The 13,191-nt window shown below is 44.9% G+C and overlaps 1 pseudogene; it reads left to right on the top strand.

The window, feature by feature from the left end:
• The first annotated feature begins 1,026 nt into the window (after nucleotides 1-1,026).
• Nucleotides 1,027-5,062, top strand: LOC149438542 (E3 ubiquitin-protein ligase TRIM11-like; annotated as a pseudogene).
• Nucleotides 5,063-13,191: the final 8,129 nt, after the last annotated feature.

The raw sequence follows: 13,191 nt of genomic DNA, 5'->3' as shown, positions 1-13,191 counted from the left end.
AAAAAAAGTTATAATCCTACACCCCCAGTTGCTCCAGAGGAATTTTCTAGCAAAAAAAATGCAGATTTTTACAGGTATGAATGAAATGTCAGAACTGGCAAAAGTGTATAGTGTCAACCCTCCTGTACAGCTCCCCCCCAGATCTTATGGGATCCTTTTCTCAGGCAGGGGGGAGCTGATGGCTTTGAAATCTGGGGGGGGAGCAGTTCACCCTGGCACCCTCCTAGATCTGGCCATGATGGAAAAGGAGGAAAGATACAATATTACAATCGGGTGGAATGACAACTCATGGGGCCCCTGTGTCCTTGCCCAAACTCAAAAAAGCCTATAAAAAAGTACCAGGGGCATCTCATGGGGCCCCTACTGACCCCGGGCCCTCAGGCAGTGCCCTAGTTTCCAAATGGTTAGTCTGCCCCTGATTACACTATATATATATATATATATATATATATATATATCCCAGTGATACATAGACAAAATTTACACTTTGCTAGCATAATAGGCACATTTTTGCTGTAATCCCCAGCAAATGTCACACCTCTTCACAGATCTCTTCATATTCAGAGGGAACAAAAGACGGGACAGCAATGCCATTGTAACAAGGATGGAGGCCCCACTCACCAAGGTGGGATATATCCTCCAGAACACAAACCTATTACCACCCATAGGAATATTCATACCCAAGCCTACTTTGTATCCTCATACTAATACCAGAGGTACCAGTGCCACCTACTGACAGAATGGAGAACAGACAGCGAGGCAGAACTTCCAAGGAACTGAGCAAAGCCAGACTAGGAACTGACTGTGGCCAAGCAGTCTAAATTTGAGGAGACACCCCTGCTAATGACAAGGTGGTTACATTTGTTTATTGGGGGAGATTGTTGACTTTTCAGTTCTGTTTTCAGCTGTTTGACCTTTTTAATCTCCCTGTACAAACCCTTTCTTAGCCTCGCCCTCTGCAGGAAATTGCCTAACCGGATAAACTGGTTTTGGCAAATAACCAAGTTGGATGTTCATTTCTCTTTTTTGCGGTTTGCGATGGCGTCTGCAGATCTGAGAGCTGAGCTGGATTGTTCCATCTGCCTGAACATTTATGCGGATCCCGTCATGTTGAAATGTGGGCACAACTTCTGCCGGGTCTGCATTGACCGCGTGTTGGATACGCAGGAGGGGTCCGGAGTTTATTCCTGTCCTCAGTGCAGGGAAGAGTTCCAGGAGCGACCCCCGCTGCAAAGAAATATAACTCTGCGTAATATAACTCAGAGTTTCCTGTCTGCTCCTCCAGATCCAGAGAAGACCGGCATCTCCTGTACTTACTGTATTCACACCTCTGTACCTGCTGTGAAGTCCTGTCTGCTTTGTGAGGCTTCTCTATGTGAAAACCATCTGAGAGTCCACAGTAAGTCACCAGAACATGTCTTGTGTGACCCCACCACCACCCCAGAGAACATGAAATGCTCCGTCCATAAGAAGATCCTGGAGTATTGCTGCACCGAGGACTCTGCTTGTATTTGCATCTCCTGCAGTTTAACTGGAGAACATCGAGGACACCAGGTGGAGACTCTACAAGAGGCCTTCATAAAGAAGAAGAAGAAACTAATAAATAATCTTCAGAAAGTGATTACTAGGAGGGAGAAGACAGAAAAAAGAGTCCTGAGTCTGCAGGAACACGGGGAAAGAGTAAAAGGCAAAGCAGATGGTGAAACCGGGAGAGTCACTGCCCTGTTCCAAGATCTCCGGAGGCGTCTGGAAGACCTGGAGAAGAGAATGTTGAGCGAGATTTCTGGGCAGGCAGAGCGGATCTTAAGCCCAGTCAACAATCTGATCCAGCAGTTGGAATTAAAGATGGAGGAGCTGTCCAAGAAGATGCATCTGTTAGAGGAACTGTGTGCCATGACAGATCCATTGACCGTCCTACAGGAATCGGACACAGGTGACTTGTATGATACAGGGTTTGGAGATGGGGAGGACACAGAGAGACATGATAAACTCCTCTATGATGGAGGGGATCTGCATGTGGCCAGGGTCTCCAATATGTTCCGCACTGGTTTATCAGATATAATCACTGGTGTCATTGGGGGGATCTATATCCAGAAAGTTGTAGATATGGTTTTGGATGAGGACACAGCTTCTAATTATGTATGCATCTCCTATGATAAGAAGACTCTGTCCAGGTCAGGTACTCATCAGTATCACCCAGAGACTGAGGAAAGATTTGTAGATTATTTCCAGGTTTTAGGTGATCAGTATTTCTATTCAGGGCGACATTATTGGGAAGTAGATGTCCATGCATCCAATAACTGGATTATTGGGATGTGTTATGACTGTATAGACAGGGACGGGTCTTATTGGACAAAATGATGTCTCCTGGGGTTTGGACAGGAAGGGTAAAAAGTATAAAGCCGTGCATGACAATACTGTGACTGAACTCCCTGACTATATTTCTGGTAGCCGAGTCCGGGTATATCTGGATTATGAGGCCGGGCAGATCTCCTTCTATATGTGTGACCCCTTCCGCCACCTCCACACTTTCACAGCCTACTTCACCGAGCCCCTCTATCCTGTGTTGGGTGTATGGCATTCATCTATTTCATTATCTTAAAGGGAGATGGGATAAATCTGCCACTGATGATATTATTTTAAAATATTGTCAAATTTTGCCAGATATCTTTTCCATCTTTCTCCCTCATTGATCACAGTAATTGGCTGCAACCACCTTTCCTCTACCCTGGTGCCAACCAACCCATATAGCTCTGCCCAATGGGAACTGCTGTTGCCACTGACACCATGCCGAGCAGTTGGCACTTTTGCTCCCATCCAACTCATAAGCCTTACAGGTGATACAAATTTGTGTGGATCCTCCTGGCTAAATCCCTCTCTGGGTTGGTAGGTTTCCTGTTGACTCCAGTAGTGAGTTCTCAGCTTCACTCACCTACTGCAGAAAAAAGATCGATTCTCTCTTTTATTGTATATTGGGCAGCATAGTGGCTAATAGCAATAGGCAAGAACACCCCCCTGTTTGGTTCGTGGTCGAACATCCGAACCTACAGAATGTTCGACCGTGAACTTCGAACAAGGGCCGAACAACTGAGCGGTATCTTACTGCGTCTGAGTATGTGGTAGGATCCCACTCAGTTACTAATATCCGGCATGAGTTCTATTATTGAGTCATGTGGTATTTTAGTAGTGAGACATTAATTCATGTTTCAGCTGTCCGGTGGGGTTTCCCACCGGACAGCTGAATGTCAAAAGAATTGTCGGCATTGCCCAACATTAAAAATTTGTTTAAAAAAAAAAAAAGATGTGGGGTCCCCCCTACCATCCATACCAAGCCCTTTGGGTCTGGTATGGATTTCAAGGGGAACCCCTCAAAATCCATACCAGTCCCTTATCTAAGCATGCAGCCCGGTAGGTCAAGAAAGGGAGGGCGAGCGAGCGCCCCCCTTCTGAACTATACCAGTCCACATGCTCTCAACATGAGGGGTACTCTGGGTCAGGGGGGCTTCCCCTAAAGCTCTTTGTCCCCATGTTGATGGGCACGAGAGCCTCTGCCCTACAACCATGCCCATTGGTTGTGGGGGTCTGTGGGCGGGAGGCATATTAGAATCTGGAAGCCCCCTTTAACAAGGGGGACTCCCAGATCTTGACCCCCCCCCCCCCATGTGAATGAGGAATGTGAAAAACATGATATTCTCCCCCCTCCCATCCATACCAAGCCCTTTAGGGCTGGTATAGACTTTGAAGGGAACACCCGTGACTTTTTTTTTTTAAATGGTGTGGGGGTCCCCTCCAAACTCCATACCAGACCCTTATCCAAGCATGCAGGTCAGGAAAGTGGGGGATGCGCAAGCGCCCCCCCCCCCCCCCCCCGAACCATGCCAGGCTACATGCCCACAATATGGGGGGGTGCTTAGAGCAGGGGGGCACCATGTTGATGTGGACAAGGGCCTCTTCCTCACAATCATGGCTGGTGGTTGTGGGGGGTCTGTGGGCAGGAGGCTTATTGGAATCTGGAAACTCCCTTTAACAAGGGGGCCCCCAGATCCTGCCCCCCATGTGAATGAGTATGGGGTACCCATTTACAAAAAAAAGTGTAGTATATAAAAAGACAGGAGCTAGTCTTTGACAAGTCCTTTATTAAAAATAAAAATTTAAAAAATGGCCCCCGGAGTAGATCCAACATCAATCACGATGCCAGCAGTCGCCGCGATCTGAAATTTAAAAAAAAAACTCCACTGTGCTAGCGATGTTGGCTCCCGCCATCTGACAGCTGTGCCTGCGATGACAGGTCTTATATACTATCATGACGTCACAAGGGGCCCCTTGTGATGTCATCATATGCTGTGATTGGTCAAAGCAATGCACCTGACCTGTGATCAGGTGCATTGCTTTGACCAATCCCAATGTACTATCAAGGCGCAGTGCATTGTGGTGCCCATCATGTTCGCGTGTTCAACTCAAACATGCGGCCCATCCCTAGTGGCTAAGTGGTTAGGACTTCTGCCTGGCCGTACTAGAGTCATCGGTTCAAATCCCAACCACAGCACCACCTGCCTGGAGTTTGCATGTTCTCCCTGTGCCTGTATGGGTTTCCTCCAGGTTCCTACCACACTACAAAGACCTGCTGGTAGGAGAATTGGCTCCTGTCTACATTGGCCCTAGTATGTGTATGTGAGTTAGGGACCTTAGATTGTACACCCCTTGAGGGAAGTACCTGTAATAAATACAATATCAATAATATTAGGGAGCTTACAACAGGAGAAGTGAGACTCACCATTTCAATCTATCACTAGTAGACACTGCCTCTGTTTTTGTAATGCATTTTTATTCTAAAGGGTCTCTCAATTTTTTTATTTTTTTTTTTAACTATTACATCATGTCAGTACTTCAACCCAACAGTAATATCACGTATTGCCCTTCTAAAGAATTACTGTGGCTATGTTCATACTGTGGCGGGTGCAAATCCACGTGGAAGAAAAATATTTAAAAAAATATTCTTCCCAAATATATTGACCTATATTTGAAATGCTACAATTTTGGCCATATTCAATATAGAAATATATATATAATACAGTTGTGTTCACAATAATAGCAGTGTGTTGAAAAAAAGTGAATAAAGCTCAAAATCCTTCAAACAGCTTTTATTTCCATCCACACAAGTGCATTGGGAACACGACACATTCTATTCCAAATCAAAACATTGTTTCTCTAAAAAAAAAAATTGAAGAAAAGTGAATATTAGACGGTTCAAAAAAAATCGCAGTGTTTGTATTCTTCTTTACAAACTCAAACATTCACTATATAAACTGAGAAATGTTTGAAGATTTTGCTTTCCTTTGAATGACTTCATGAATATTTGGTTGTAGTCGCACTGTTTCTGAGAACTGCTGTACATCTGTGTTGCATGGAGTCACCCAACTTCTGGCCCCTGTGATCAGGTATTCCAGCCCAGGATGATTGGACGACATTCCACAGTTCAAAGAATGAATGACCTCACTAATAGAACTCCACACTGCTATTATTTTGAACATGCCCCTTTCAATGAGTGATTCAATGACACAGAATCAGCAGCATGCATGTCATGACGGTTGGGTCTGTTGGATTTCTATTACTCTACTACACCTGCTAGTAAATTATTTGCCATGTAGAAATATCATTTCTACCAAAAACAGTGATTGATCCGGTTAGTGATGTCTGACTGCTATTATTTTGAACACAACTGTATATAGTTGAAATGCTTTTTATATATTTTAAAAATACATTTTCAAATATATTTTGTTCTTTTGAACATACATTTAGTCTACATTTTTTTTTGGGATGCATTTCCAAATATATATTAAAATGACTTTTTTTGTATGTTAAAAAAATTCTGAAGAAAATATCTTTTATATATATATATATATATATATATATATATATATACACACACTTTTAGAAAATATATTTACATTTTTTTAGAACACATGTTAAAATATATTAGCGTAGGCCAATATATTATAAATATCTCACATATATCATTTTTTTTTTTTCTAAATATATTGGAAATATATTTCTCTTCTGTGTGGGAAAGCACCATGCGATTTCCCTGTGGCTGCTTTTTGAAAATGACGCAAGAACCTCATTTTTGTGGAAAAAGCAGGCAAAGCAGCCCATTTAAAGGAATGGCTGCTGTGTCCGCGCAAACGCAGGGCGCAAAACCGCTATGGTATGAGCCTGGCCTGAATTAGAAGATCCACTGTATCACTTATATAGAGTGTAATTATAACAATGTATCACTGTAAGAAAATATCAGGGGGGGGGTATAGAAAGATGTATAGAAATAGAAATTGAGGGAATTCACACTCCTCCAGCACAATGACTGATCTCATAGATCCTACAACTGATATGTCAGTGATGATGGCAATCAATTTCCTTCACCATTTCACCTCTCCACCCTATATACCCCCCTCCCATGGAGAGCAAATGTTACATTTTTACTAGGGACTGGTTAATTTAGTCCATAATTAACATAGTAAAGTAACAAATATATAGTATTAAAACAATGTTTTTAGTTTTTTTGGGGGGGGGATATTGTATTGTAGAAATGATTTTATGTTTTAATGAAATCCATAGACTAAAAAAGAAAAAATGTTAAAAAAAATGTAAGTAAAACACTTTTTTCTATTTGATTTAGTTCAGTTTAAAAAAAAATATTGATGCAGTAGATAAGGATACAAATTTTTTTTCTTTTTCCTAAAATTGTCATATGTCTTATCTGATCGATTGTTTATAAACAATGTTACTTTGTATCTCTCTATCTTCCATCTGATCAATGTTTCTAAACAATGTTACTTTGTATCTCTCTATCTCCCATATGATTGATGTTTATAAACTATGTTACTGTGTATCTCTCTATGGCCCCATTCACATGGGTCGACCAATAGGGTCCACCGGCCCATTTTTCAGGCAAACCTATTTGGACCATCCATTGTTCTCTATGGGGAGGTGCATGTAAACTGACATATCTGTTTATTCCCGCCTGCATCACATCCAACCTGCTAAAAATAGACAGGTGGGGGAATACATTCTCCATCCATCTAGTGAATCAGATAATAGCCAGATGTAAATGGGCAGGCAGTCCATTTATATCCAACTACCCCATAGAGAACAGTGGACTGTGTCATCCACCTACTCAGCAGGGATCAGCAGACAGATTCCCAGCTGACCAGGCTGAAAGGGCCCTAGGTCCCTGGAATTACTTTGTGTCTCTCTAGCTCCGACGTGCTCAATGCTTATAAACAATGTTGCACGTTTGTATTTTATTTTCACTGTTTCCGATAAAGCTTCTACCGAACTTCAGGTTGAACTTGATGGACCAGTGTCTTTATTCAAACTTACCAACTATGTAACCTCCACTCCCCATATGACTGTCCTATGGACCACCAGCCAGGTAACCTTCCTCCTAGAGGATCAGTCTACCTTTGTTTGGACCTCAGACTCAAGCTATGGTATCTTTCATTCAAAAGAATCTAGGGGAGGGTTTCACTCCCCCCATCCCTTTCCTGATTACTCTTTGGACAAAACCTTACAGGTCTATGTAGACCATAGTGGCCAGAATAAGATCACCATTCTCAACAAATATCCAATTCTTCTTATTCCAGAACTCCCCTGCCTGATCCAGGAGGCATAGATATTGGCCAAGCTAGATTCAGTATTCAGATGGCTTACAACCTGGTATGAATTTGTGAAGGCAATAAGAGGAAGCCAGCATTCAGCACATGTGAGGGACATCCCTAGTACCTGGCATGTAATGCACCAGCCACCATCCAGGAATTTATTAATGACATTCTTCTTCAGTTCCTTGGTCAGTTTATCCTAGTCTACCTGGAAGATATCGTAATCTATTCCTCCTCCCTAAATAAACACTGCAATCATGTCTGTGGTGTACTAGCCAAGCTCCTGAGAGTATTCTTTGTATGCTAAATTGTTATGGACCCTACCGTTGCAGATCCCATCATCCAATGGACCCTACCGTTGCAGATCCCATCACCCGATGGACCCGCCCTAAGGATCTGAAACCTGTCCAGTCTTTCTTGGGCCTTGAAAACATCTACAGAAGGTTCATAAAAACTTTTCCATCATTACATAGTTACTTTGTTACATAGTTAGTCTGACCGAAAAAAGACAAAAGTTCATCCAGTTCACCCATTAAAAGAAAAAAAAAAAAGTTCTAATCCTACACTCACAGTTCATCCCCCCTTATGTATTATATAGTGAATGCAAGGTCCGGGGAGAGCGGATATAGTGGATGCAAGGGCCTGGGATAGCAGATATAGTGGATGCAGGGTCCGGGGAGAGCGGATACAGTGAATGCAGGGTCCGGGGAGAGCGGATATAGTGAATGCGGGGTCCGGGGAGAGCGGATATAATGAATGCGGGGTCCGGGGAGACCGGATATAGTGAATGCGGGGTTTGGGGAGACCGGATATAGTGAATGCGGGGTCCATGGAGAGGGGATATAGTGAATGCAGGGTCCGGGGAGACCGGATCTAGTGAATGCAGGGTCTGGAGGGACCGGATATAGTGAATGCAGGGTCCTGGGTTTAGTAACACTTTAAGATGGACATCACAATAAAACTGAATTGTGATCATATCAGTCCACAGACCCGATTCAGCATATGCCTGTGTTCTCTGCTGCAATGGCCAGGTGTAGATACTGTATGAGGATATAATGCATTTTATGCAAGCATGCCAGATCTGGGGTCAAACTGTGTAAGCTCTGTGAGATGGCCACAGGCTATACCTACCATTTTTAGAATTTATGAGGGAAAAGACAGTTAGGTGGAGCCCCCCAGATGCCCAGTCTACATGGTGAGCAGTGGTAAAATAGTGTGGAACTTGTCACCCTTGTTCCCTATGGAATACCATATTTACATGAGAACTTTTATACAACCATGCCACTTTTTTATACATTTGTTCAATCTTGGAATTGACTGATGTGGCACCATGTGACCTAATTACAGGGGCTTCCCCCCATAGCTTGTTCATACCCCAATGAGAAAGGAGGAGACAACCTGCTTGCGAAATGAAGAACTACTAGCAGTAAAACTGGACCAAAAGGACTGACATACTATATTCATCCTGTTCTCCATTCATCAAGACACGACGGTCTAAATTCACATGGCATTTGGTTTAGCTGAAAAGCCTCTCAACGTCCATAATAATAATCTAAATATAAGAGGCGAACACTTCAATGACCAGATGATGAAGCTATATTTAGCCTCCCATAGAGCTAGACACTGGTACAAAAAAGAGTCTATACATTTATTTCAATTCACTCTAAACAATGCATTTTGTTATTTACAAAGCCACTGGGAAAGCTGGGTCCTTCCTAAAATTCCAGGAAGCAATCATCTCAGCCATTTTGTATCCAGAAGGCACAGTGGCCCAAAGTCCAAATCCACACGCAGGTAGCCTGCTGCATGACAAGCATTTTTCCAGATGTCTTGCAAAGTACCCCAACATAAAGTTCACCCCGAAAAGATAATGTGTCTGTGGTAAATGTGGAATTAGGCTCGACACCTGTTGACTTTTTTGGAGGGTTTTTTGTTGTCCATTCTGTCTTTGCCAACCTGGCCTCTGCCTCAAGGACTTCTTCCGTCACTTCCACATTTTAGTGGGCTATTACTCTAAGACATTGATGATGAACCTTTAAGAGGCTGAATGCCCAAAGTGCAACCCAAAACCCACTTATTTATCCCAAAGTGCCAACACAGCAATTATACCTGAAAACTGAGGTTTTAGTTTAGAAAAAGCTATTCATACATTAATGTATTTTGTCTTAAGAAAAACACATTAACAGAGGGGGCAAAGTTCTACTGACCACCAGGACAAAGGGTCAAAGTTCCACTGACCACCACCAGAAAGGGGCAAAGTTCAACTGTCCACCAGCACAAGGGGCAAAGTTCCACTGACCACCAGCATGAAGGAAAAAGTTCCACTGACCACCAGCACAAGGGGCAAAGTTCCACTGACCACCAACACAAGGGAGAAAAGTTCCACTGACCACCAACAAAAGGGGGCAAAGTTCTGCTGACCACAAGCACAGAGAAGCAAAGTTCCACTGACCACACAAACAGAGGGGCAAAGTTCCACTGACCACCAGCACAAGGGGCAAAGTTCCACTGACCACCAACACAAGGGAGAAAAGTTCCACTGACCACCAACAAAAGGGGGCAAAGTTCTGCTGACCACAAGCACAGAGAAGCAAAGTTCCACTGACCACAAGCACAGAGGGGCAAAGTTCCACTGACCACCAGCACAAGGGGGAAAAGTTCAATTTACCACCAGCACAGGGGGGCAATGTTCCACTGACCACCAGCACAGGGGGGCAAAGTTCCACTGACCACAAGCACAGAGGGGCAAAGTTCCACTGACCTCCAGCACAGAGGGGCAAAGTTCCACTGATCACCAGCTTTGGCCTGCCCTGAAAAAGGCTTCTCAGTGCTTTTCCTTCCTTGTGGGTCTGTGGGGGCTTCTCCTACAAATCACAGTTCACTGATCTCAGTCCAAGTAAATATATATATATAATTTTCTTGACAGCGCACTGACCTACTGATGGCTAATGAGTCGCGTCTAGTGACATCATCACCTGGCGCTGCTACTCCTTTCCGAGCATGCGCATTGGCCCCTATGTGTACTGTTATCAGATGATCGGCTGCCGGGGCGACTTGGCTAGGGTGCCGACAGAGAGGGCTCTGCGTTCCCACTGCAGCTCACGTGCCATAGGTTCACCACTACTGGTCCAGGGCATAGGCATGTACAGAGGGTGTGCCAGAGGTGCCTGGGAACACGCTAATCACCCCTTTTATCAGGACCGCTGATATGACAGTATATCTAATCACCCCGTGTACCAGGGCCGCTGATATGACAGTATATCTAATCACCCCGTGTACCAGGACCGCTGATATGACAGAATATCTAATCACCCCGTGTACCAGGACCGATGATATGACAGTATATCTAATCACCCCGTGTACCAGGACCGCTGATATGACAGTATATCTAATCACCCCGTGTACCAGGACCGCTGATATGACAGAATATCTAATCACCCCGTGTACCAGGACCGATGATATGACAGTATATCTAATCACCCCGTGTACCAGGACCGCTGATATGACAGTATATCTAATCACCCCGCGTACCAGGACCACTGATATGAAAGTATATCTAATCACCCCGCGTACCAGGACCGCTGATATGAAAGTATATCTAATCACCCCGTGTACCAGGACCGCTGATATGACAGTATATCTAATCACCCCGCGTACCAGGACCACTGATATGAAAGTATATCTAATCACCCCGCGTACCAGGACCGCTGATCTGACAGTATATCTAATCACCCCGCGTACCAGGACCGCTGATATGACAGTATATCTAATCACCCCGCGTACCAGGACCGCTGATATGAAAGTATATCTAATCACCCCGCGTACCAGGACCGATGATATGACAGTATATCTAATCACCCCGCGTACCAGGACCGCTGATATGACAGTATATCTAATCACCCCGCGTACCAGGGCCGCTGATATGACAGTATATCTAATCACCCCGTGTACCAGGATCACTGATATGACAGTATATCTAATCACCCCGCGTACCAGGGCCGCTGATATGACAGTATATCTAATCACCCCGTGTACCAGGATCACTGATATGACAGTATATCTAATCACCCCGCGTACCAGGGCCACTGATATGACAGTATATCTAATCACCCCGCGTACCAGGATCACTGATATGACAGTATATCTAATCACCCCGTGTACCAGGATCACTGATATGACAGTATATCTAATCACCCCGTGTACCAGGATCGCTGATATGACAGTATATCTAATCACCCCGTGTACCAGGATCGCTGATATGACAGTATATCTAATCACCCCGTGTACCAGGATCGCTGATATGACAGTATATCTAATCACCCCGTGTACCAGGACCGCTGATATGACAGTATATCTAATCACTCCGTGTACCAGGACCGCTGATATGACAGTATATCTAATCACCCCGTGTACCAGGATCACTGATATGACAGTATATCTAATCACCCCGTGTACCAGGATCACTGATATGACAGTATATCTGGTCCTAATGTCCCACATGGAAGAAAGATACATTGTAACAATATTCTTCCCAAATATATTGACATGTATTGGAAATGCTACAATTCTGGCCGTATTCTATATATATATATATACTGTATGTATCCCCTCTTCAGTCCATCATGAATGCTGCTACCGGACTCATCCACCTTACTAACCGTTCCCTCTCTGCCAATCCCTCCACTGGACTCCATTCAGTGTCCTCCATCCCTCTCTACCAATCTCTCCACTGGCCTCCATTCAGTGTCCTCCAACCCTCTCTGCCAATCCCTCCGCTGGCCTCCACTCGTTGTCCTCCACCCCTCTCTGCCAATCCCTCCATTGGCCTCCATTCATTGTCCTTCATCCCTCTCTACCAATCCCTCCACTGGCCTCCATTCAGTGTCCTCCACCCCTCTCTGCCAATCCCTCCACTGGCCTCCATTCAGTGTCCTCCACCCCTCTCTGCCAATCCCTCCACTGGCCTCCATTCAGTGTCCTCCACCCCTCTCTGCCAATTCCTTCACTGGCCTCCATTCAGTGTCCTCCACCCCTCTCTGCCAATCCCTCCACTGGCCTCCATTCAGTGTCCTCCACCCCTCTCTTCCAACCCCTCCACTGGCCTCCACTCAGTGTCCTCCATCCCGCTCTACCAATCCCTCCACTGGCCTCCTTTCAGTGTCCCCCACCCCTCTCTGCCAATCGCTCCACTGGACTCCATTCAGTGTCCCCCACCCCTTTCTGCCATTTTCTCCACTGGCCTCCATTCAGTGTCCTCCATCCCTCTCTGCCAATATCTCCACTGGCCTCCATTCAGTGTCCTCCACCCCTCTCTGCCAATCCCTCCACTGGCCTCCATTCAGTGTCTTCCATCCCGCTCTACCAATCCCTCCACTGGCCTCTATTCAGTGCCCTCCACCCCTCTCTGCCAATCATTCCACTGGCCTCCACTCAGTGTCCTCCACCCCTCTCTGCCAATCCCTCCACTATCCTCCATTTAGTGTCCTCCATCCTTCTCTACCAATTCCTCCACTGGCCTCCATTCAGTGTCCTCCAT

This window comes from Staurois parvus, unplaced genomic scaffold, assembly GCF_062004578.1.
Source record: "Staurois parvus isolate SC_StPar_1 unplaced genomic scaffold, SC_StPar_1.0 ptg001181l, whole genome shotgun sequence".
Lineage (NCBI taxonomy): Eukaryota > Metazoa > Chordata > Amphibia > Anura > Ranidae > Staurois > Staurois parvus.
The sequence above is the reverse complement of the archived record's forward strand: the minus strand, read 5'-3'. Positions and strand labels throughout refer to the sequence as shown.